Source organism: Paroedura picta, chromosome 6 (assembly GCF_049243985.1).
Source record: "Paroedura picta isolate Pp20150507F chromosome 6, Ppicta_v3.0, whole genome shotgun sequence".
In the NCBI taxonomy this organism is placed as follows: domain Eukaryota; kingdom Metazoa; phylum Chordata; class Lepidosauria; order Squamata; family Gekkonidae; genus Paroedura; species Paroedura picta.
Genome location: NC_135374.1, coordinates 55083383 through 55108819, shown reverse-complemented (window position 1 = coordinate 55108819; position 25437 = coordinate 55083383).

Genomic DNA, 25437 nt, shown 5'->3' with positions numbered 1-25437 from the left:
GACGGTGGGGACGGCAGAGAGAGAGAGAGAGAGAGACGCAGGCTCCTGGGCGGCGGGTCCAGAGCCAGGAGATGCACCACAAGCCCCTTCCCGCTAGAGCTCCCGCCGCTTGGGCCCAGCACCCCAGGATGTGCAGGAGGGCAAGCCCATAGCCCTGTCCCAGGCGCTCCCTCCCCGAGGCAGGCCCGCAGCTCTGGCCCTGGTGCCCCATCATCCCCCATCCCTGGTCCTACTCACCGCCGCCGCCGCCATCCCACGAGACCCCCGGAGGTGCCTTGCTCTCTGTGAGAAAAAAAAATGGTGATCATTTTGCCCGAAGTTCAGAGGAGAGAGCCAGGGGGAGGGACTTTGCTGAAACTGCAAAAATGGGAATGCACGGAACTTTTTCGAAACTGTTGAAGATAGTTTACAAGAATGTAGCGCTTTCCAGAGGGTGAATCCACTTTTGGCAATTTCCCTGGAAGTGCTACAACGAAGCGCTTTTTGCGAATCTGTTTCAGGAGTGTGGCAAATTGTGTGCGATGTCATGCGTAACTGCAAATTAGTAGCGTTTACAATTTGCCACACTCCTGCTACGTTTAACTTGTGTGGAATGGGCCCATGAAATACCAAGACCTATGAACAGAGTTATATCACCTGTGGGAGAAGAGGGTGGCTGTCATCTAAAAAAAGCCACTGGCCTCCCTATTCCAGTTTATCTAACTAATTTACATCTCAGGGACTACACTGTGTGCACCCCTATTTTTTCTTGTTACTTTTAAATTTTGTAAACATTCATTTATTATGTTTAAATGTTGTAATCCGCCCTGAGCCTCTGGGAAAGGGTGGAGTAGAAATATAATAATAAATAAATACAAATAAAAATGATCCTAGTAGTTACTGGAGCCCTAGGAGCAGTGCCTAGAAGTCTCAAGAAACACCGGGGCATTTGAGGCATTGAGCAAATAACACCAGTTTAGCTCCAGAAGACAGTGTTTCTTGCCACAGCAGAAATCATGCAAAGATACCATTGCAATCCCCAAGAACTTGGCTAGATCTCAAATTCACTGTAGGCTAACTTTATTATTACCATGGGTTCTTTAAGCCTGGAGTATCCTCCCAAGCACGTCAAATGCAAACGTGTATGTATGGGCAAATCTTTATTAAGGGGTTATTTTCTGATATATTCTGGCCCTCAGACTGAGTACCATTTTGTTTGAGGGCGATTCTCAAAAACAGACAAAAAGTATTGGGAAACTCTAGTCAGTAGAAACAGTGAGGTGCTCACTAAGATTCAAGCATGCACACATGCACATACACAGCAATTCAGTAAGCAATCTAGTAAGGTTACCTAATGCATCCTAGGAATTTGCAAAAGGGAACAATAAACACAGGGATAGGGAAAAAAATACAAAGTTGGTCTGTTGAGGCTTGTGGTCTGGGACAGTCTAGTAGGAGAGAGGTGACTGAAACACAGCAACACTGCATGTCAGGTAATCCCCGACTATGGTCAGGTTGCAGAATGAAAGAAGGAAAAGTGGAAGAGACTGAGGCCCACATAGTCTCTGTGAAGGGCCCTTTGCAAAGTCACAGGGGCAGTTGGTGGAGATTCCTGCTAGTAACATACCTGGGGCAATGAGACTATTTTTAAGGCACCCTACGGGGTTGCCAAAAGTCAGCTGTGACTAGATGGCACAAACAATAAAACTAGTAACACTTATCATTCTAATTGTGGATGGCCACAAAATCTAGCTGCAGCTGACAAGAAACTGAAGAGCAATGTGAGAACTAACAAAAATGCAGACGTGTCAGGTTGCTGCCAAAAATTAACATTGTCTTTGTTAACAGAAAACCAATAGAGAAAGGCAACGATTTTACATCTTAGGATTGCTTAGCATTGTACAGCACATCTGTCATGTTCTTTTCACAGGAACTGATGGTTTAACTGAAGTTTAGGATTTTTTCTCCTTGCATTTAGAAATTAGAGTTTGCATGAAAGCTGATTGGTTTAATATATGCAAGATGAATGATCAGTGAAAATGAAATATAGCATGTTAACTGTGAAATGATCAAGAATCAAATATTAGTTTTATGGATATTGAAATTAAGGGCCAAGTATTATATCGATTAAAGTTGAAATAAACACAATAAAATGTTGGCACTTGCTGCCTTCACCACTCCTTGTTAAAGTTCTATTGGGAAATATAATAACTAAATAACTAAATAACGAAACAAACAAACAAACAAATTTAGAGCTTGAAGAGCAAACACTGGGCTCTGTGTTGTGGGTTAAATATTATGACTACAGCTTCACCCACTATGTTTCCCAAAGAGCACTTTGGTCTATGGACCAAAATCTGCCCAGGGTCTCCAGCTCTAGAGAGGTGAGACTGCCCTCAACCAGGGCCAAGGGCTTTTGGGCCCTGGTCCCGGCCTGGTGGAATGCTCTGCTGGCTGAGATCAGGGCCCTATAAGACCTTGATCAGTTCTGTAGGGCCAACAAGACCGAGCTATTCTACCAGACCTATGGCTAAGACAAAGAAGATAACATCTTTACATTTATCGGGTGCCTTAAACTATCAGGGGAAGATGCATCTTCCCCACAAGGGATAACCTCCTAATAACTATAGAATATTGACATAACTTTCAATAGGCAATATTTATTATTGTGTGACCAGTGGGTTAGCTGGTGTGTTTTAATGCAAATTATTATCTTAAATTCTTATGTCTGTGTTGTCCGCCCTGAACCCTAGGGAAGGGTGGGTTATTATTTATTATTATCATGGGTCAAAAACCTGGATACCAAATAGCCCCTTTGATTCTCCCAAGCGTAGTCCTAGTATTTAAAGCAGATGGTGTGAGTGTGTGGGAAGGTATTAATTTTAGCTTGATTCATGATAGTATTGCAAGCTGCTCTAAGCAGTGGGCATTACAGATGCTGAGGGCATGCTTAGGCATCTCACACTGTGTATTTAAAAGGGGGACCATCTAAACCTGGCAAGCACTGCAGCATTTGGTGATTCAGTAAATTGCTCAGGTTTGGATATGACTGCTTCCTAGTTGGACACAAATCAGTTTTCTTTAACCACAGACCCATGACTTGATCATAAAAGTTATAAATCCCTTTCTCTCTAGAATGTACAGACTATCTTGCAATGTATTTAGGATTCAAAGCCATCTGCAAAATGTTTCCTTTATTCCTTGGGACCTTGGCTTCGATTCTAAACTAAATTTAAATGCAGTGCCAGTTGCACAGTCTAATGACTGAATAATTAGGCTTTTAACACAGACAAGGGATCATCTGAAGAGATGCCTTTTTGTAAAAGGGCATTTCTTTTTTAACTGTGCCTCCGTGTCAGTTCTGCCAAGCTATCTGCACACTGCAAAATATATCTTGGTACAAAGAGTAAAATATAGTCCATGTAGCTTATAGACCACGGTTCTGATATCTGAAGGCCAAATTCACATAAAGCTTTCTCGGGTTTGTTGTTGTACAAGACTGATTCCTCAGCTCTCTGCCTTGTTGCCTTGAACTACATCTTTGTATCATGGTCAGTGATCATGCAAAAATAGTAGCTACATTTTTATACCATAGATTGCAGGTGTTGTAGCAATAGGGCTATATATAAAACCTCATTACAGATGTTGACACAATATGTGTCTAAGCTGCTCACATATTCTATCATGTGCAAGCTCAACATTACACATGCAACATGTTCATATTTACGAACTGAAATTGATTCCATTAACATGGAATTGCTGGAAAACTAATCAGCTTGGCTTAAAAAGAAAGGAGGAATCAGCCCTGATTTTTGAGACAAAGGCTACATTCACATGAATATTGGGCTGCTGTTGAAATCAAAGCTGGATTTATGCCCATATGTCAAAACGGATGTCTACAAAATCATAGAAACCTTTATTAAATAAAAGTATCAAAATGTGAAGTTATCGTTTCTCGACATATCCTCCATCTAGGGTGGTGTTCTGAGGGTGGTGTTTCTATCTCTCTAACTCTTCCCCCAAAAAATCCTGTGCTCTTTGATTTACACCATGATAAAACGGCAAATTTGGCATCTTGGAGGGACTCAAACGGTGTTCCTTTTAAATGTTCGTTGAGTTTAGGGAACAAAAGAAGTCTGAAAGGGCAAGGTCAGGGCTGTGGGGTGGATGGGGTAAAAGTTTCCAGTGAAATTTTCTTATCTACGGTCTTGCAACCCTCAGTGAGTGAGCAGGTGCATTGCCATGAAGGGAAAACATTCCTTGGCTCAAGTTTCCTAGTCTTTTTCTCACCGATGCAGTTTTTAGGGGTATTTAAAGGAATCCTAAAAGAGCCTCTTGTGCCGCAGAGTGGTAAGGTAGCAGACATGCAGTCTGAAAGCTCTGCCCATGAGGCTCGGAGTTCAATCCCAGCAGCCGGCTCAAGGTTGACTCAGCCTTCCATCCTTCCGAGGTCGGTAAAATGAGTACCCAGCTTGCTGGGGGGGTAAACGGTAATGACAGGGGAAGGCACTGGCAAACCACCCCGTATTGAGTCTGCCATGAAAACGCTAGAGGGCGTCACCCCAAGGGTCAGACATGACTCGGTGCTTGCAGAGGGGATACCTTTACCTTAAGGGCATCCTAACAAATCCAAGACAAGTGTATTACTGAGAGAACCTGTCTGCAGCCATCCACTGATTGCAGGGACACATTTAAACATTTTTTGTTTGAAATAAACTTATGTGGGCAAGAACTAGAACCCTGATTATCAGTTAACATTGTAAATATGTGGGGATATGGCCAGCACATACAGCCTATTTCCTCCTCTAAGTGTTTGGTCCTGTATATTTCTTAACTGATATACACCTGATAATTTAAAAAAAAATAATGGCCTATCCTGTGAACTTTAAGTCCCACATACATAAATAGGATTATGATGCAGAAATCCTTTAGGTTTGCAGTCTTATCAAAGATACTTTTGGTAGAAATCAGTATGTTTACAGAAAGGCCAAAGGTTGAACAACCACCTGTCATTGTTTCCCAATAGTCCCCCAAAAGACTGCTTTGCTCTGGAGACATCCTAACTTTGCATTTTGAAGGATAACTAGAAGATTTCATTCTGGAGATATCCAACTGGCTTTTTCAGAAAGCATTATTCAGATATAATACTGTTCATTGAGCAACCTACTTGAAAAAGGCATACCAAAGCCAAATGAAGTAACACGGGAACTATTCATCTTGCACCAGTCTACAGGGTCAGAATACATGTATTGTGTCCCTCCCCCACTCCCCTTTCAATCTAATGGCAGGATATAAATCTACCCTGGATGCTCTAAAATTCTTGATGATAATGTTACCGTTTTTGATTTTGTCTGCTGTATTTTATCTTCATCAGCAGGATTACTCTTATTTGAAAGCCTGAAGAAACTTCTATAGTAAAGTAACTATAATTGTAACCAGTTATATAAATTGGCAGCAGACTTCAGAATACCAAGTAGATGAAAAGCAGACTTTTCCCGCAGTGGCCAGCAGGGGGAAGTAGAATCCCATACTTTTAAAAGCTTGAGGTTGCAGCAGTAATAAATTATTTTTTACTCCCTCTCTAGCATGAAGCTTGAAAACACTGTAAAATGCATTCTTTTTTATCATCTCTACAGCAGACTAGTTGTCTGTTTTAACCCCAAATGCATAGGTTCATTTAACTATTTTCATTTAGCCAGCAAGAAATACAACCTTCTGAAATTCCACAGTCCTCATGTGGATTGGTTTGTATCCTAATACAGCATTCAAATTAAATTCCATTTCTTCCTCTTAAGAAACATGGAGTAATTAGGCTTTTCTATTGAGAAGTGATTATCTAATAAATGGCCTTCTGCAAAATGCTGTATTCAAAGGAAGGAAGAGGTGTGGTGCTCAGTGGCCCAGAAAGAAGATCTAGTGACGAAAAAGAGTCTTTGAATAACCAGTATATTTCAGCAGGTTTTGAAAGAATTAAATTGATCCTAGATATAATAGGTCTACACCGCATATACTGACCACTGAATAGTACATAAAAGATCTTCAGCAAAACAAGTCAATTCAATTGACTGTTCATTTTGAAGATTTCAAACTCTAATAACCTCCCCCCCCGCACACATTAAGATCATAAATATGAAAAGTGTGGATGTATAATCAAGAATACGGCCACTGAAGATAGTGGATATGATCTACCTGGTTGTTGAGAAAATGCTATGAAACCAAAAGGATCTTATACAGGAGAAACTGCACCACTCATTCATTCCCATGGAGACTTGCACATGAGGGCATTTGGTAGATGTATGCTGCTGCAGTTTTGTGAATACACACACACACACACACACACACACACTGACACTGCTTCCAGACATCTGGTAAAAAACTCTGGGGGGTGAATCTGGGCGACCATCCATCAGGGGGAAGAGCTGGTTGTCATCTACATATTGATGACACCTAAGTTCAAACTCATGGACCAGCTGGGGTGGTAATTGGTGGTCTCCTGTGGTCCAATAATGGTTTCTTCAGTAGTTGATGGACATCTGCTTCCTTCAGCCTTTTCAGGAATTTCCCTGTCATAAGGAAGAGGCTGATTAAGTGTGAGCTGTCTGAAGCCATCGAATACTCCTTCCAAAGGTGGCCAAGGGGCCTCTAGTTCCCTTTCTGTTTCAATAGTTGGGGGAGGTCATGGTGGAGAGCTGAAATTTTCTCTGTGAAATAGCTTGCAAATACCTCACAGCTAATATCCAATTGCCTATAGTTTTTGGCACACTTCCTGAGGGTGGTAAGTGAGCAAACTAATAATTGTCCTAAATAATTGTGCTGGTAGTGAACTCACGGACATTATAGAAACAGAGTAAAACTCACATTTTACTGTTTTCACCACCATCTCATAGGCTTTCACATGCTTCCTATGTTCTTGATGCTTTGTTGTGAGTCTTCCTCCTAAATCGCTCTAGTTATCTCAGCTCCCATTTCCTTTCACAGAGCTCTTCCACGTACCAGAGGGCCTGCTTGGGAATGGGAGCAGAGAGGATGTCGGGGGTGATTTTGTCAATGGCTGTCAGCATCCGGTTATGCCCGTCATGGATAATGCCATCTACTGTGTTGTTGGGAGATATTGGATCCCACAGAGCGCTCAGGAATACCTCTGGATCCATAGGTCTCTGTGGGCAAGCTAAAATCTGTCCATCACCTAAATGGGATGGGGCGTGGTATACATAGCTGGACCTTCAGGGCATAGTGGTCTGACCACAGAATGGCATTGGACACAGTCACTTCCAACTCTGTGCCAAAGATTAAACCCAGGGTGTTGCCTGCCTGATTGGTAGGACCAGCAATACTTTGCAAGAGTCGTAGTGTTGCCATGGCATTTGATTTTTTGTTTTTGTTTTGGTAAAGTGCCTCCAGCAGGTTCCTTAGGGAGGAGGCATGGAAGGTTTCTAAATAAATAAATTGATGGACTTTAGATTGAGGACAGAAAATAGAAAATAGAAATCAGTTTCATTCAACGAGAGAGTAAAATGTACTGAATTCTAGCAGTTTATTTGGCTTTAAAAGGAGGATAGTTAGTGGAGTACAGGTCTTTCAAAGGCCTTCATGATGATTGAATGGCATTTGTCTTAAAAGGCAACAAGTGGCACAATTGGGCAACAACAAGGGAGGCTTTGACTTCCTTGTCCTGTTTGAAAAGCATTAGGGACATCTCTCTGGCCACTGTGTTGGGCTAGATGGATGATTGGTCCAATACTTTGGCTGGGCTCCAGGGTATTTTTAGGTGCACCTTAACGTTGGCAAGTCTCTGGAATGTTTCTCATTTCTTTGGCTGTGCAATAAACAGTCTTCATGACCCCTCCCCCCTAAATGTCAAATAAGCTAGAAGGTGGGGGCTGTCTGCTGGAGGAAGCACAAAGCCCCCTTGGGCACATAGAGCCATGTGGATTGGCCCCTGGAAAATCATTTCAAATATTCTGCAGATCTAATCTTCAGAGTTGCAATTTTTAACCAAATGTCTTCTGTATTCTCTTTCCCACCCACCACTTTCAATCTGTTTTCAAAGATTGTGAAAGCTTCAGGAAACAAATTAAAACAAACCACTAAACATTCCTTTTAGCATTTAATGTATTTTGTTATCTGACCATGAAAGAACATATGCCTTATTAATTAAAAAAAACCCAAATAAACAACCAATATGAAGAACATTTCTAATATAGATCTCAAAATATTAGCCAAGTTCCTTTGGAAAATTTCTCAACTTCGTACAAATTTAATTACTAGCTGTCTTTTGGATAATAGGGTCAGGACACAGCCTGGTGTTAAGAATAAAGTAACAGACAGTCAAAGTAACTATGAACTGTCATTTTACCAGCTTCCCTGTGATCTTTGTAAAAAGGACCATTTATGCTACTGCAAGACTCCGCACTCCTCCACATGCAGCCAGCTGGGTGACCTTGGGGTAGACACAGTCTTGATCAGCTATTCTCACTAAGTAGTTCTCTCTGAGCTATCCCAGCCTCACCTATCTCATAGGGTGTCTAGTGTGGGAGGAGGAAGGGAAGGTGATTGTAAGCTGCTTGAAGATTCCCTCAGGTAGTGAAAACCAGAGTATTAAAATCAGCTCCTCTTCCTCCTCCACTTCTCTGAAGGGGCCTGTCACCATTTCCAGTGTTTCGTAATGCCTGAAAAATATTTCAGGGGTTCTACCACAATCAAATAATTTAAAAAGGCTGACTGAATGCAACTAAGTCCCAGCTTTTAGAGAGCTGTTTGCTTCCTTGCAGCCAGGACTTGGACAAGTTGAGAAAAAACTGTCTTAGGGGGACCATGGGGTGGTCTTTTTCTAGGATAGTGATGAGCTCTCTATAGTTATAGAGAATGAAGATGGTTCAGAATCCTAGCCTAATTTATACAAGGCAGGTAGACAAACCTGACTGCTTAACATCAAAAGCCAGCTGATACAGGCGAAGATGGTGCAACTGATTCAGGTCCTCAAAATGTGGCAGGATAAAAAGGAGAAGCAATCATACTGGAACAAATAATAGCCATTCAAAGAGATTCAAGAATTATAGGGAAAATTGCACACACTAAAAAGGACATTTGTAAATGCAGGGTCTGTCCCTCTGGGGCAAGAGAGAACATCTCTGCTCCATCATCTATTCGGCAGCCTTTTAAATACTTGAAGATGGTTATCAGATCCCCTCTCAGTCGTCTCCCCTCTAGGCTAAACAGACCAAGCTTCTCCAACCTTTCCTCATACATGTTGGTCTCCAAACCTCTCACCAGCTTTGTTGCCCTCCTCTGGACACATTCCAGTTTGTCTACGTCCCTCTTCAACTGTGCTGCCCACAACTGAACACAAATTCTCTACTGTTCAAGTGTGTGTTTTTATCCTTGTCTCACCTGTGGAATGTTAATGTGTTTGAAGGTGAATCTTGGGAGGGGAGTCAGAGAAAAGACATATGTGTAAGAAAAACAGGAATACATTCTCATAGCCTTGAGGAGGTGACAACAATCCCCAGCTCAGGCGAGAGCCCACAACATGTGATAATGTTAACAAAACAAACTATTCACTTTTATGGCTAGCAAGGATACAGGGCCTGGAGCAAGCAGGCGCCAAGCAATATAAAACAATATAACTGACATGGAGGAACTCAAGCTAATTTATGACAGAGATTCTACAATCCTGACAGCTAGGGTGGAGGGGGACACTAACCAACTATGCCTCCCAGATACTTGGTGGATCATCAGCCTGATGGGTGGGGAGGAGGTATTACTGTAGTCAACTGAGATTCTATCTCCGTGGTTTGATGCTCTGTCATGGACCTTTCTGCTTCTGATTGTGTGCACCTAGTGTTGGGGCTGCATGAGAGGATTGTAGTTCTGTTGGCATACTGATCATTCTACTACCCAACAATCACCCTACCTGAGCTGACTGAGGTAGTTTTGGGAAATATTGTAGTGTTGAGAAATCCTAGGCTGGTTGCATAGAAGAACTCCCAGTTTCATGCCCAAGTTACCTTGTCTGGACTTGTTCAGGAGATTTCAGAGTCTCCATGACAACCAATGAACAGGTTGCACTGTCAGTCTGGTATTCTGTTCTGCTGGAGGGATTGAAAGCAGTCACATTGTCATGTACAGCTTATTACTTGCTGGGGTTTAGAGTTAAAGGTATACTAAGACTGTACAGGGATAGGTTAGAGTTAGGGTCAAGGATAAGAATTATGGTAGGCTATGATTAAAGTCATCTACTCATGTAGCCTGATGGATCAAACTGTTTTTCAGAAGGTTTATGGGGATTTTGTTGCTGATATGACCAGCCCTCCAATGGATGCCCTGGTTTGACCTATGGAATGAGAAAATGGCCTGATAATTGACATGATCACTCTTAGGTGCCGTGTCTCAGGTCTAAAAGCCCATATAGCCCCTTGGTTTATTGGGGATGATGAGAAGGCTAAAGTGACATTGAAAAAAGACTCAGGGGGAATCTTGCATGGTGTGCACTGCAGATCAGTTTAAAGCATGCTCTGTGATGGTAATAGCAGCAAAGAAATAATTTTTCTGGGTTTCCATTGCACCCACACTGCAATCATTTTGCTACATTTTGCTGATATAATTTGTTCCTGAATCACTGGCTGATTTTGGGCCAGTTACACATGCTTAGTCTAACTTGGCTCACTGGATTATTGGAAGAATAAAATGGAGGAGAGGAGAATGATGCAAGTTGCTTTGGATGCCTATTGTGGAAAAAGGCAAGGTATAAATGAAATAAATGAATATAGCTGAAGAAGGGTGGCAGGTGAAAGACAGAGAGAAAAACGGAAAAATTAAGATATGGTGATTGCTAAGTGAAAGGGGGAGAGGAAATAGTGTGGGGGAAAGGATTAGATGGGAATATGAGGTGCCCTGAGAATCTTTGCAGATTCCCTATGATTCAACTGGGCCCAGCATTGTGTCCAGCACTGCACAACTGGTCTACAGTTTTCCCAGTAAAGTTTGTCAGGGGAGAAAAGGAAGGAAAGCTGAAGACAGGTGAGCAGATCAAGGTATTTGGCTAGTGAGTGAGAAAGAGAGAAGGAATCTGGAAAAGAGGAGAGGCTATGGGGGCTTTTCAGGAAGGGAAAGAAGAAATAGTTGGGGAAGAAAAATAATATCCCCCTGCAAGTCCTTGTGAGTTGTTGACTCATTAGTATCTATATCTCTATTGTAAGAAACACTTCAATAACTTGTGATAAACAAAATCTCTGTAATGTAGTCCTGGAATATGAACTGACTCCTCTGCCTTACTTGTGGTCTGGGTGGTCACTTGGCACTTCAGTAGATTCTTAGCAGCTGGAAGACTGTAGTTGAATAATTTGGGAAGGGGTCATGGGCTCAGTATTAGAGCACCTGCCTGGCATGCAGAAGGTCCCAGGTTCAATTGTCAGCATCTCTAGTTAAAGGATTTGACAGTAGGTGATGCAAAAGATGTTTACTTGATATTCTGGAGAGCCCCTCTTAGACCAAGTAGATAATTCGGATGGATAAAATGTCTGATTTAGTGTAAGGCAGCTTAAGTTTGGCTTGCTTCTGGGCATGGTAGGATGGACAAATTGATTACCTGTAGCTTTTCAAAAACTTTACACAGTGCCTTAGAATGTTAATATACTATGACTGAAAACTGAAGAAACATCAAGGTAGTAGCAAATATCTTGACAAAACACTAATTACTTCTCACTACCTCTGATGTTATTCCCTTTTTTTTGTACAAAATGTAAAAAGGGCACAGGCAAAGGTCTATAATGGTTGATCTATAAATCAAAATACTGCTGAGTCCCATAAACTGGTAACCATAAGGAACACAAATTATTTATATTTATTTATTTATGGGTAGAAGTATCAGGCCCTAAAATATTATACTACTGAAGACAAACTACTTCAAATGGCAAACGAAATTTGGGGAAAAGGAGACAATCATGTGACAATGCTGAGTCCTTTGAACAAAGGATGGGATAAAAATGTAATCAGCATGAGTGACAATTGCTGTTCTCATATTGACTGGGAAAATAATAAATATATACTCAGGTAAAAGATGAAATTTTGAGCTGTGATAAAATGACTGTACCTCAGAACAATTCACCATAGTCAAAATCTAAGACAGTTGTTCAGAGCCCAGGATCTAGCAAGTGAGTCTGAACTGCTTGGGACAAGTGACCAGGGTGTTATTCAGTTCACTACATGTAAGAAGAAGGTAGCCCAGAAAGTCCAAAACAATCATTTTTTTCTCCAAAGAAGAAACATGTAATAATGAAGGCATTAGTTAAAAGGAGAGTAAAATTCAAATCATCAGAGCATTTGGAGGCATTTAAAAACATTACAATAGGATATTATATAAAACAGTGGTCCCCAACATTTTTATCACCGGGGACTGGTCAATTCTTGACAATTTTACTGAGGCCCAGGGGGACACCTCTACCACCTGAGCCCCTGCTCTGCTTGCTTTCCCACCGGCACCCCTGACTTCCCACCACCCACTGGGGGGCGCTGCCAGCAGCAGCTGCGCAGTGCCACACCGAGGCGGAGCCCCAGACATGGTGATCACTGGAGATCACCAAAGGTGAACCGGCAGCAGAGTGGCAGGGCAGCCCCCAAGGCAGCAGCCGGGGAGGAGGACGGGGAGGAGTCAGGGCCTGGTACTGACTGATCTATGGACCGGAACCACTCCTCGACCTGGGGGGAGGGGACAGGTGATATAAATCATATACTACGTATTAGGAGAAGGTACACACAAATCCAAACCATTGCTACACAAGCAAATTAGCAATAAAGGACAAAAGGTCCTCATTTAAACATGTAAGAATTGCCGAAATGAGGACAATAAAAATGAGCATAAATTCCAGGTAAGTAAATATATGTTTGCAGTAAGGCAACCAAAAAGAACTTGAGAAGCATATTGCAAGAGGCATTCAGACAAACAACAGAAATGTCTTCAAATACATACGTAAAAGAAAGCAGCTAGGGAGGCAGCTGAATCTTTAAATGACAGAAGTATGGAAGGATTACTGGGGAAAACAGAGAATGCTGAGAAGCTGAATATATTCTTTGTGATGGTTTTCGTCACAGAAGATGTTGGCATGGATATATCTGAATAGGTGTTTGAATCGGAATAATGCTTTGCATCATTCTGGGACAAGGTTTGGCAATTACATCTGAATATACCCATACTTTGAAATGAAGACACTAGACAAAATTCATGGGTTACACTAAGGTTTATTAATTACAATATGAACTGCCTAAATAATTAAGCTCCCTCCCTCCAATTGTACAGTTTCCCTCAGAGACTGTCCCATTGGGTTTTCCAGCATTTGGGAAATCCACTCTGACCCCAAGTTTGACATTGGCCAATCCTGCTAACCAGCCCCTCAGGATCAGTATAGTGTTTACAGCCCCAACCCCACCACAACAAACAAGAAGCAGGAAAAAAGTGTCCCATACAGGGAGCCCAAAGTTCCTGCTCAAATGAGAAACAGCTGGCCAATCCCACACTGTTGTCACAGACAGAAGGGTGGGAAGCTCTACAACAAAAACCACTCCAAACAATCAGGGAAGAACTTTAGGTACTCATCAGATCATAGGCAGCAATGTACTACATTTTCCCCACCTACGAAGTTTGGTGCCTCCAGTTCACTGAGGGGGATGGGCGCAAAACCACCCTTGCCATTCTTTGAACCAAGATACGAGTATTTTCAAAGAGAGTGCTAGAAGGACTTAATCAAATAGGTGGGTAAAGATGAAGTACTAGGCCTAAATGACAAAAATTAAGAAGTCATTGGAAAAAAAACAGCATGCAACTGAGATTTCTTGATTTTTTCAGATGTGGGCAACTAGCTGCAGAGACATATTGAGGAGGTGACAGCCATGAGGCAGGCCTGGAATGGGTGGCTCTTTCTCTTTGGCAGCCATGGGGTTTGAGCCCCCACCCTGGTGTCACCAAGTTGCACCCAGCTGCCCTGGGCACAAAATTGGATAGATATGCCACTCATTAACTGGCTATGTTCTTAGAGAGATTGTTTGTATCTTAACTCTGGTCAATAAATTGCAGCTCTTTAAGAAGGCCAGAAAAAAAATATTGGGGCAAAAATTTGATATCTTGATTTTTGATTTAAGCCATTCTCCAGTGTACATGACAGCATAACTCACAGACAATATCTTCTGGAATTTTCCCTGGGTCAGCTTGTGTCTATATCCGATATGCTATTCTATTGCCAAAATCAGCAGGATTGTTTTAAAAGTTTTTAGACTGACAAATGAAGGTATTTTTTCAATTTTAGCAGCTGTATAAGTTGTGTTTTTATACAATACACATAAGTGTTGCATAAACATTTTATCACTTTCCATTTCCTTTCTGTTCTGACACATCACCCATGAACAAAAAGATGACAAATATAGTAGAAATAATTAATTATTGGATTACAATGTCAAAACTTCATTTAAGCATTTAAGAGTCAATTAAAGCAAAACCACATTCGAAATGGTGAAGAGACTGTGAGAATTAATTCTGATGGAAAACACTGTAAGGTTAATAATAATTTGTCTTTACAAAATTAATTGCAATTTAAAAAAAAAAACCCTTACTAAGCAAAAACTATATGTTAATTTGTCAGATTTTCATATTGGTCTAATTTAATTTAGTATGAGTGAAACATATTTGAATAAGGATTTAAGTTCTGAATCTCTTAAAAGGCGAGTAAAGGTTGATGTATGATATATTTTAGAAAAGAAGCATAAGATTGCATGTACAAAGTGAAGGTCCCCAATTTTATTTATTTTTTCAGTTTCAGGTTGCTTTTTCGTATTTATAAAGCTGGCTTCTCACCTTCTTTTCTTTTCCCCATTGTTGCAGAACATTAATATAGAAATGATGGAACTCTGAAACATTATGGAAATACCATGTCTTTCTTTAGAAGAAAAAGAGTTGGTTCTTATATGCCGAAGAAGTCTCAAAGTGGCTTACATTTGCCTTCCCTTTCCTCTCCCCACAACAGACACCCTGTGAGGTTGGTGAGGCTGAGAGAGCCCTGATATCACTGCTCAGTCAGAACAGCTTTATCAGTGCTGTGGCGAACCCAAGGTCACCTAGCTGGTTTCATGTGTGGGAGTGTGGAATCAAACCCAGCTCACCAGATTAGAAGGCTGCACTCCTAACCACTATGCCAAGCTGGCTCTCTAGCACATATCTCCTATGCGGAATATTTCCCCCCTTACAATCCTATGATAGTAGCCATCTGTTAGGTATTTTCTTGAGTCAAGGCTTCACATTTGTTTGCATAACAGCTCTAAAGAAATGAGTGGGATGTATAATGTTCACCTATATGAGTGGGTAACAAAAGAGATGTAGTATAAATAAAGCACCAATATTGTAACCTTTGCAGCCATTTTCAGATGGTAAAAATGATGCTTTTTCACCATTATCTGTGAGATCTACTCTTTATTTGTTGGAATCCTTTGGAGGCTCTACTGCTGAGGATTAACAAACAAGATGCCATCTGACACATATCCACAAAGGAGTTTTTCTAGATATACAGCAATAGTGGGTATCTAGTAATAGCTGTGCAAGACCTTCATGAATGTTGCCAGTTGGGGATGGCCCAAATGCAGCATCTAATGGGATTAGGCACATTTATTTTTCTATCTATTTGTGGTAATTTTAGGACCTAGCACTGTATATACCATTTCTTCCACTTCTCCTTAAGCAGCAAAACTAGGATAGTCCTTTTATGTCGTCTCCAGTCAATTCTCTAGTTGGGAGGATGGTTGTATATCTGTTGCCTTTCCTATAAGAAAAATGGATCATACAAACAAACATTATCAGAACAGCCAAGCTATTTGGGAACAACCCTAATGTGGGTTTAACAACAACAATAACTCAAGATCCCAATAGCTTTGTGTGGTGACCCTATCTTGGTAAGATAGCTTGCATTAGTGGGCAACCCCCCCCTCCCCCCAGGCTCAAAGATCTCACTGGCAAACCTTCCACACCTTTCTTTCCCCAGTTTACCCATCTGGCATACAGAGGAGTTAAACAATTCTTCGCATGCTGAACAGAATTTGAGTTCATTCAATGGATCCCAAACAGGTCTCTTCCCCAACCAGCTGAAGTCGCTGAATACAAGAGGCTAGTTTGGAAAGCCTTTGCCACATTATTGAGGAACTCAGGGTGCTCAGTGGACAGTACTTTTAAGCCAACAATACACATTATTCCTGTTGAATAACTCTCCAATGAGCTATATTTAAAAAAAAAACACTACAATCACCCACCTACCCACAGTGACACAAAACCCCCTAAGAGTATGAAGGGGAATTTTTGTTGTTGTTGAGAAAGGCCCCAAACCACCCTCAGTTCTACAGTGCAACCGATTATGCACGGGCAGGAAGTCTGGGCTGCGGGTGGCAGGGCAGCGGGGCAAATCCACGATCACACACAATGCTGAAACCATCCTGGCCCCCTCCCAACCATGGCCCGACTCAGGCCCTCAGAAGGCCCACAGTAAGGGAATGCAGATATTTCCATGTTCACTGTGGTGCCGCGGTCACCATCAGAGGCTAGTCTAGGACAACCAAACCCCATGCATAATGGAAGTAACCTACAGTGTCCCTAATGGGACACCAAATGCCCCAGTCAACTCTGTGGAGGCATGGCACTTAACGGGGCATTGCCCTACTCCCACGATGGTGGGATAGCTGCATGCTGCTCTCCTGCCATTGTGTGGTAGGGCCCCATGTTTAGTTGGCATTCTGGTTCTTAATTAAATTTTCATTAGCCATCTTGAAATTGTTGCCCGAAAATCAGTCTAAAACATCTGTCCCTCTTAATAAAACAGTAAAAAGGGTTGGGGTGGGCTGAGTCTTGGATCAAAACTCCTGGATTGTCCCCTTGGCCCCGGACTGACAAGCGGAGGGGCCAATCGGAAGGCACAAAGCGCCTTCCGATTGGGCCCTCACCAGGACAGATCAGAGTTCCAGGGCAATCAGGAGACATTACTGCCAGTCTGCTCTGACCACCGCAGGGAGAGGAGGTCAGTAGGGCTGCCAAGGGGGATGAGAACAGAGGCTTGGACAGGCTGCGCCAGCCTTTTTCGCCCCAAGGCTGTCCTAACTGTCATGTCCAACTGTAAATTGCCTCAGAATACTGACAGAGCTGGTAGGAGGCTGGTGAGTGCTCTCCCTCCCCCTCCCTTCAGGCCTGCTGCGAAGAAGCCTCTGACAGGCACTGACTGAGGGGAGGGAGGTATTTCTAAGAGCAACGCAGGGGAGCCTGAGGGCATTCCTTTTGAGGGGGGGACTTTCCCCTTCTACCAAACAGTTGGCTGACAGGGAGGCCACAGAAAAGCCCCCTCCCACTTAAAATACTGCTCTGGCCTGGGGTTAGACACAGCCAAGCCATGTGTCTTTCTTCTTTGTCTCCTGTTTCATCTGCACAACAACCCTGTGCAGTAGGCCTCAAGTCTTTCAATTCAACAACAACCTGTGTGGGAGGCCTTACATGTTTCTTCTCTACCACAACCTTGTCCAAAGTAGCCCTTTCTGCCTGGGGAACTGATCTTTATACTCTGCAAGTGAGCTGTAATTCCAGGAGCTCTCCAGGCCCCACCTGGAGGTTGGCTACCCCTAGTTTGGAAATATTCCTGAAGGTTTGGAGGTGAGACGTCAAAATCATACAATGCCTAAGAGTCCAGCCTTCAAAGGAGCCATTTTTGCCTGCAGTTGGGAGGGAGTGGTGCAGGTGTATCCCTCCTGGGCTATGGGCTATGGCCAGCCCTTACCAGCAACTGTTTGTATTCTGGGGCACAGACAGGCAGACCAGCATCAGTCCTGTGAGTCTGGAAAGTGCAGGAAGATCTGAATAAATATTTACAGCCTGAAACTGTAAATAGGAAACAAGTAAATGGCTGGAGTCACATGGAACTGAAATAACTTTTTCAACCTTGGCCTGACAAATAAAAAAAAACAATATAAAAAACCTTACTAAGGTCAAGACTGCTGTGCACAGTCTTCCTCTTAGGGTTGCCAGCTTCCATGTGAGGCCCTCGATCCAATCACCCCCACGGGGAGTCTGTTATGGGAAGAGGAAGGGAAGACGATTGGAAAATGCTTTAAGACATCTGAGGCCTGCTGGGTCACTGTGGCCCATTTCCAGTTCTCTCAGACCTCTCACAGCCCCACGTACCTCACAGGTGGGGAGATGAAGGGAAAAGATATTTGTAAACCGTTTTGAGACTCCTTTGGGTAGTAAACAACAGGGTATTAAAGAAAACTTTAAATGCCAAACTGTCCCTACTACTGAGCAACTTTGCATAAGTATGAGCAGTTGTAGGTATTTTTCTAAATTGCCAGAACTGCACATTGCAGTGGAGACAAACCAGAAACATATCATTTCAAAACCAGGTTACAGAAAGTCAGAAAAACAATCTTCCCTAGCCCTATAAAAAATGTGAACACCCATTGAAAGCAGAAGCTAAGTTTTGCCTTTGATTACTTTCCTGGATGTTGTTGATTTCCTAATAATTGCTGGGGAAAGTGTGTATGATTATCTGGAACATTTCCTTCACCATCCCAAATTCTGCATTTCTTAACAGGCCTTTCTTTTGATATTACACTTCTTTGAAAACTACTGTGATTGTAAGTTGATTACAGGGAACAAATGGTAACCAGCATCAGCTATATGCATCCAACCATCATTGGGCATTATATTATTGTTGTGCTATAGCAATCACATGTGATTACTCTCTTATCCACACAGGCAAATCCAATTGCAAGTGATTGCTATAGTGCAAAGTCAGAACAGTATTTAACGTGTGGATAAAGAAAAGTCTGGAGACTCAATTTTCTTCAGCCAACTTGCTTGAGGATCAGATTCCCACTGACATGTTACATCCTAAAATTTGTCTGGGAAAGGTTGGTATCTACCTGGAATTTGTCAGCTCTACCAAGTATAGAAAACTATGGTCTTGTTATCACTTCAGTGTAAACAAGGAATCTGCCCTAGTTCACTTGGTTTCTGATTCAGACCATGAGACACTTGCTGCATTCCCATCCTTCATGCTTGCTAATTGTGTTAGCCTGAGGCACAGGTTACTAGGTCTCAAGCTTCGGCTTGGCGACTCCATTTTGGACCTTATTGATAGGCAGTACCTTGAAATTACAGGGTTGTCAGTAAGCCTATAGACCTCCTTACCATTTCTGTGGATACCTTCTTGTGACAAATGTAAACTAGAGATGGGAAGTAATAATTTGGCACTAACAACTTGACTATATTTTACAATATATTTTGTGGTTGGCTATCTGGAGCATATTACTGTATTGGCTGCCCATAAGTTATCAGGCTCAACTGAATAATTTGGCTGTCACATACAAAAATCTTAATGACCTTGGACAACCATATCTACAAGACTAATTCTACTGCTTTAGAAGAAGAAGAAGAGCTGGTTTTTATATACTGCTTTTTTTTCTATCAGGAGTCTCACAACAGCTTACAATTGCCTTCCCTTTCTTCTCCCCACAACAGAAGTCACCACTCTTAATAACTACACCAAGCTATTCCACCATGTCAATTTGCTTAGATAAGCAGTGCCTTTTAAAAGTGCCACCATGCAAATGGTCAAGATTGAAAAATTCCTTTACTAATGTAATTATGCATTCTCTGTTCTGGCTTCATTTCATCAAATGGTCTGCATGAGATAGTCACATTTCTGTCATTCTGCAGTCTATGTAAGGAGAATTGTTCAGGACTGTATTTTTAAAAAGGTAATATGGCTATTTCAAATGTATATATATGATAATAATATGAAATTTAAAGCAAAGTTAGGCATGCTGAAAGATCAACATGGAAATACATTAGCTGAACAAGACAAAAATAAAGAAAAGATGTCAAATCACACTGAAAGTTACATAGTCATTATACAGAAAACATGAAGGGTGACAGATTGCCTCAAAGAAGGGTCCTTTGAAGAAAAACTTCAGTTCTTGAAAGTGAAGTGAAAGCTACATTGAGAGCAACTGGGACAAACAAATCGCCAGGGGTAGATGGGATATTGATAGAGCTATTACAAGTCACAGGAATGGATCTATCAAAGGTCTTTTATGCTCTGGTGTTTTTCTTTGCTTTCACTGTGCATTCTCATTGGTGTTTGTTTCCCATTCTGCTTTTCACTCCACTTTCACTGGGCAATTGCATTGGGCTTTCTTTTTCATTTTGCATAGATTTTTTCTTCCTTCAGAGCCACTTTGCTTTCGCATAACTGTTTCAACATATTTTTTAAAGGTAGCTGAGTTCCAGTTTTTTTCCTTGGCTTCATTCAGAAGGCACAGATAATTAAAATGCATAAAGATTCCCTCAGATTTCCTTTCACCCTTTTCTTGGTCTTCAGAGGCCACTCCTCCAATGTCCACATTATGTGGTATAATTGGTCTTTCCTTATTGGTCAGAGATGCCTCCCATGCATCTCTACAAACAGCACGTATGTGTGCACCCATATACAGCTTTCCTGGGCAATATATATATTACCAAGGATCTATGTCTTGGGTGGCCCTGATTCATTGCTAGACTTATTCCATCAGGAATAGTGCTTGCCAAGCATTTTACAGTTTGTTCCAGCTGAAGATCCCCAGCCCCAGATAGGTAAATATGGCCTCAACCAAAGCCAGGGCCTTTTCAGCCCTAGCACTGGCCTGGTGAGATCATAGATCTGTGGGACTTGAAACGGTTCCACAGAGCCTGCAGGACAGAGTTGTTTTGCCAGGCTTATAACTGAGGCCCATAAAACACCAAAGGTACTGGTCTCCCTACATACACACTTAGTTGCGTTGCTAGATAAGATTATAACACTATGCCACCAAAGTATTTGACCATGTTTCCACCCTGTACTCCTGAGGAAGGCATATACTCCTAAGCAAATGCAAACTAGCATCAGGGATAGATACTACAAAATTATAATTTTAACAATTGCAAACTTACTGTTTTTAGAACTGTGACTACATTTTATTATATATGTTGTTAATCACCCTGAGCCCATGAAGGAAGGGTGGCATGTCTAATGCTTTATGCTTTGTTTTTGACCATTGTAAACTTAGTCCTATTACACTGTTCATTAGAAGTTTTATCCTGTTAATTGCATTGGGTGACATTACCAGGTCCTGAGACTCAGGACTTTGGATACTGGAGACCTGATGCTGCTTGTCGCATGGTAATGGCTGATGAGAAAATGAAGAACTGATCAGGACACACACACACACTCACAGGAAAATGATGAAGAAGCATTTAAAGTAACAGAAATTTAGCAGTAAGCTTTTATGTCATCATCCATGTTCTGTTTATCCTAAATAATCTAATTCAGACTGCTGCCCTGGCTGTACTAGCCCCCCCTTTTTTAGAGGCCTGCCTATTTCATACAAAGTAAAACCCCTGCATATTCCTCCCATGATTCTATGCATTACCAATATTACCTTTGCCACAGACAAAATGGTTGCCCATCATACATCCCCTCCTTTTTTTAAAAATCCCACTTTTGAAGGTCACTCTCTCCATGCAGTTTATTCTGGAACACTTTGAAGGCAATTACGCTGGTCTTGCATGATGATACATGATAATGCATTATAATTAATGGGGATGGATTGATCTGGTTCAGTGAGTTTTTTGTAGCCTACAGTATCTTGAATATACTATATAATAAAGTAGTGTTAAAAAGCTACTGTAGATAAGAAGCTTTGTTCCATGTTCCTTAATTTCATATTACACTGATACATTTTAAGCTCATTGCACTTAATGAAAGCAATATATCCCATTTTATTAATCAAAAAAGGAGCAAAAAGAAGTTCCACACTGAAATGTTAAGGATGAATTGGGAAGCACTAATGAGAACTTTTCATGGGAGATTCCAGGCAGACTTTCCCCAACATGTGTTTTCCACCACTTCTGTCTATTCTTTTCCTTTATTAGTTTGTGTTGTCTGTTTTCATGCCTTATTCTTATATTCACATTCTTTGGAAACTAGGCCAAGATTTTTATGTTTCAGTGCACATTCAGCACAGGACTGCATTGTAGCTGTTTCAGACAGACACACAGACACACACACAGAGCATTGGTATTCCTTTTTCCTTAAAGGCAAAAGGCTAAGTGAAAAAGATATGCTAGCAGTCTATGTAAACTGCACAGAATTTCTGGTTCACACAAGCAGCAGAATGTGATTCATACTGCAATCTCAGATTTAAATGGGCCAAGGAGATTAGGTGCTATTACAGTTTACCATTCAGAAGTGGCCAGTTGTTCTTTGCCTTACATAAGTGGCGAATATCACACTGAGTTCTTATGTAGCTGTCTAATGAACAAGTGGCCCTTTTATTAAAACATTTTGAAATGTTTTGAAATTTCTTTTTAGAATTTTAAGTATCTTTAAAAATATATGAACTATTAGACTCATATGACTATATATCAGAAGTTTCTATGCTTTTAGAATCTATTTAAAATTGTTACTCCTCTTAGCCAAGACTGCAGGAATGTTCTATTCCTATTGCTTAGTGTGCATAGTATATGCATAATATATGCAACATACATTTAAAGGAATTCTGAACTGACTTCTGCGTCGAACTCTATAATGACCTCCATCCTACTTAATGAGTTTCTTTAGTTTCATAAAAGAGCCTTTTAAGAAGAAACGTCTTATGTTTCAATGCCAATTTTAAGTACTGCCACCCTATAGTCAAGTTAATAATACTGCACATTCCATTTTAGGAGTATGAAAAAATTAACCAATTTTTTTACTACTCAGAATAATGTGAAGACTTAAGACACAAAGTCTCAAGTCAGTATGGGTTTTATCAGGCCATTAATAAATCAATAACCACTATAATGTAATCCAAGATTATTTTCAATAATAATTTTGTATACTACAAATCTTACTCAATTTTTTTCTCTCATTTGCTGAGTGTTGGACAGTTTACAGCTAGAAACCAGGACTTGTGGTTCCCAGAACTGTGAGAATAGAAAGGACAGAAACAGTCATCAATTGACAGTGGCCAAATTCCTTTGAATAGGCAGTGGGAGTAAGCCCATTGAATAGGCAGGGTTTTAAGATGACCTGTTTAGGATCACCCTCTTAGCCTTTTGTGAGAGAAACCGAGCTCTGTCTGGGATTGGGCAATCAGGGCCTCTCAAATGATTAATAAGTGTGCTTTTAGCCACAAAACCCCAATGATGTTAGAATTTTACCAGGAAAAGGATTATACCCACATTAGCTTTTTCCGCAAGTAGGCCAGGCGGTGAGAAACTGTGGCTAGAATGTCAGACCAGGTCATGTCAGCAGTGACCCTCTCTGTGGGGCTATCAACATCAGCCTTTGGGGGAAAGGGTGAAATGAGAATCCAAGAGAAGTTAAATGCCAGAAAAGAAGTAATTAAAAAAATCATGATACTGATAGCTGAGCCTCTTTTAGAAAATACCTCAAAATATATTAAGAAGGGTAGAACTGACATACACAAAAAACCTAGCAGTCAAGAGCCAACAGTCCAGTTAGTTGACTGCATCTTGAAAAATAAACTCTGAAATGGGGAAAAATTGGGGGAGGGGGAATGGATCCCAATTACTCATAAATTGTCCTTATAATATTCCAAAGCTTTGTGAGTGAAGGAAAGATTCCAGTGATTTGTTGCTTCTGTTGCTTCTCTACCTCTCTGCACTTGGGAGCTCCGTAACTTGACAAGTCTTATCAGGTGAAAGGAAAGATTGCTAGGGAAATTATTTTTCTTTGCACAAATGCCTCCAAACTAAAAATACATCATCATGATTTTAATAAGCTCAAAGAGCTGAAATGTACAGATATAGCTTTTCCTTCCCACCTTCCCACTAATCCACAAGAAAATTCATTACCCTTAAATTCCAACTGGTATCTGATGATGATACACAAGGGGTTAAATAATTTGCTTCATTGATTTCAGTAAGACCTCAACACTGCTTTTCTCTTAGTTGGATACCAGGACGTATGGAAAGTGCTTTACAGACTTCATTATAGTCAACCTTAAAATTTGAAATCAAGGACAATTGTCATCATCACAGGCAGCTGTGGCTTTGAATTAATTATTTCTGGCTAAAGATTGTTGCCTTGAATGACTGTAGGCTCAATTTATCTATTGAAGTTATTTTCAATAATGTATTACTGACCAAATTCACCCAAATAATATTGCTATCCTAAGCAGCTTCTATTTCCACTGAAGACTATGAGTGCAGAATGGTGTACCCCTGTTTAGGATGGTAGTGAGTTACCATGGGTTGATGCAGAGAGATCACCAGGAGAACAGACCAAAATTTGTAACTGTTTTGGGCTGAAATGGAAAGATATATTACTAATATGTCATTATGACTGCCAGAAGAGACGTTGTCTGACTTGCTGCTTCATTCCAATCTTGAACATTTATTGAGGGAAATATAATTTTCACATCTAATAGCAAAATGTGGCCCCATCAGTAGATATCTAAATCTGCATATCAAGGCCACACAAAAGGAATACAGACATTTCTGTAAACTTGTGGGATGCCCCAAGTTTGCAGAATAACAAGAACCCTGAAAACTTTAAAAAAACATTTTTTGGGATTAACCTCTCCCCCTCCAATTATATGACTCCTAGAGGTAAAGCCCAGTGTGGACTTGGGCACTAGGTAAGGGCTTGGGGAAAGAAAGATTTAAAGATAGCAGGCACAGAGAGGCTTCTCCTAGCACCATGCTGGGTCAGGGCTGTAAAACAGCTGGGCAGCATCTCTCCCCATTGGGAGAGGGGCTGGCTGGCTCCCTGGGCTCGGCACAGCTCCTGCAGTGCACAGAGGGAAGTCTTTGGTTGGGAGCCTTCAGAGGCTGCCAGATCCCTCCTTCGCATTGCAGCTGGCTGGAATTCGAAGAGGGGATGGCTCCTTTGAAGGTTCCCGTCCTTGGTTGGGAACCTTTAGAGGCTGCTAGATTGCACTGAACTGCCTTGCATTGCAGCCAGCTGTAACATGAAGGGGGGGGGGGGGTTGGCTTCTTTAAATACTCCAATCCTTGGGCAGGAGCATTCAGAGGCTGCCGGTCCCTCCTTCACATTGCAGTCAGCTGTAATGCGATGGGGAGGGGGGGTTAGCTCATGAAAAGGCTTGCAGGCAGTTAAAGAGCTGGGCAATATCTCTCCCCATTTTGAGAGGCGCTGCCCGATTCTCTGGCACTGGCACTACCCTCATGGTGCACAGAGCAGTTTAGCTCTACACCCTGTGGGGGGGGGACTTTCCCCAGTGCTCTGAACATTCAGAAGGCTCCTGGCAGGTGGGGCTCACTCTGGAAAATTTTTAATGTTTAGAAGTATGAATCACAAATTATGTATAAGATGATGATATATGTGTGCATGGGGGGATTACTTGGGCCTTTGAGGGAGAACTCATTAAGGTCACATTCAGCTAGGGTTGCCAGCTCCAGGT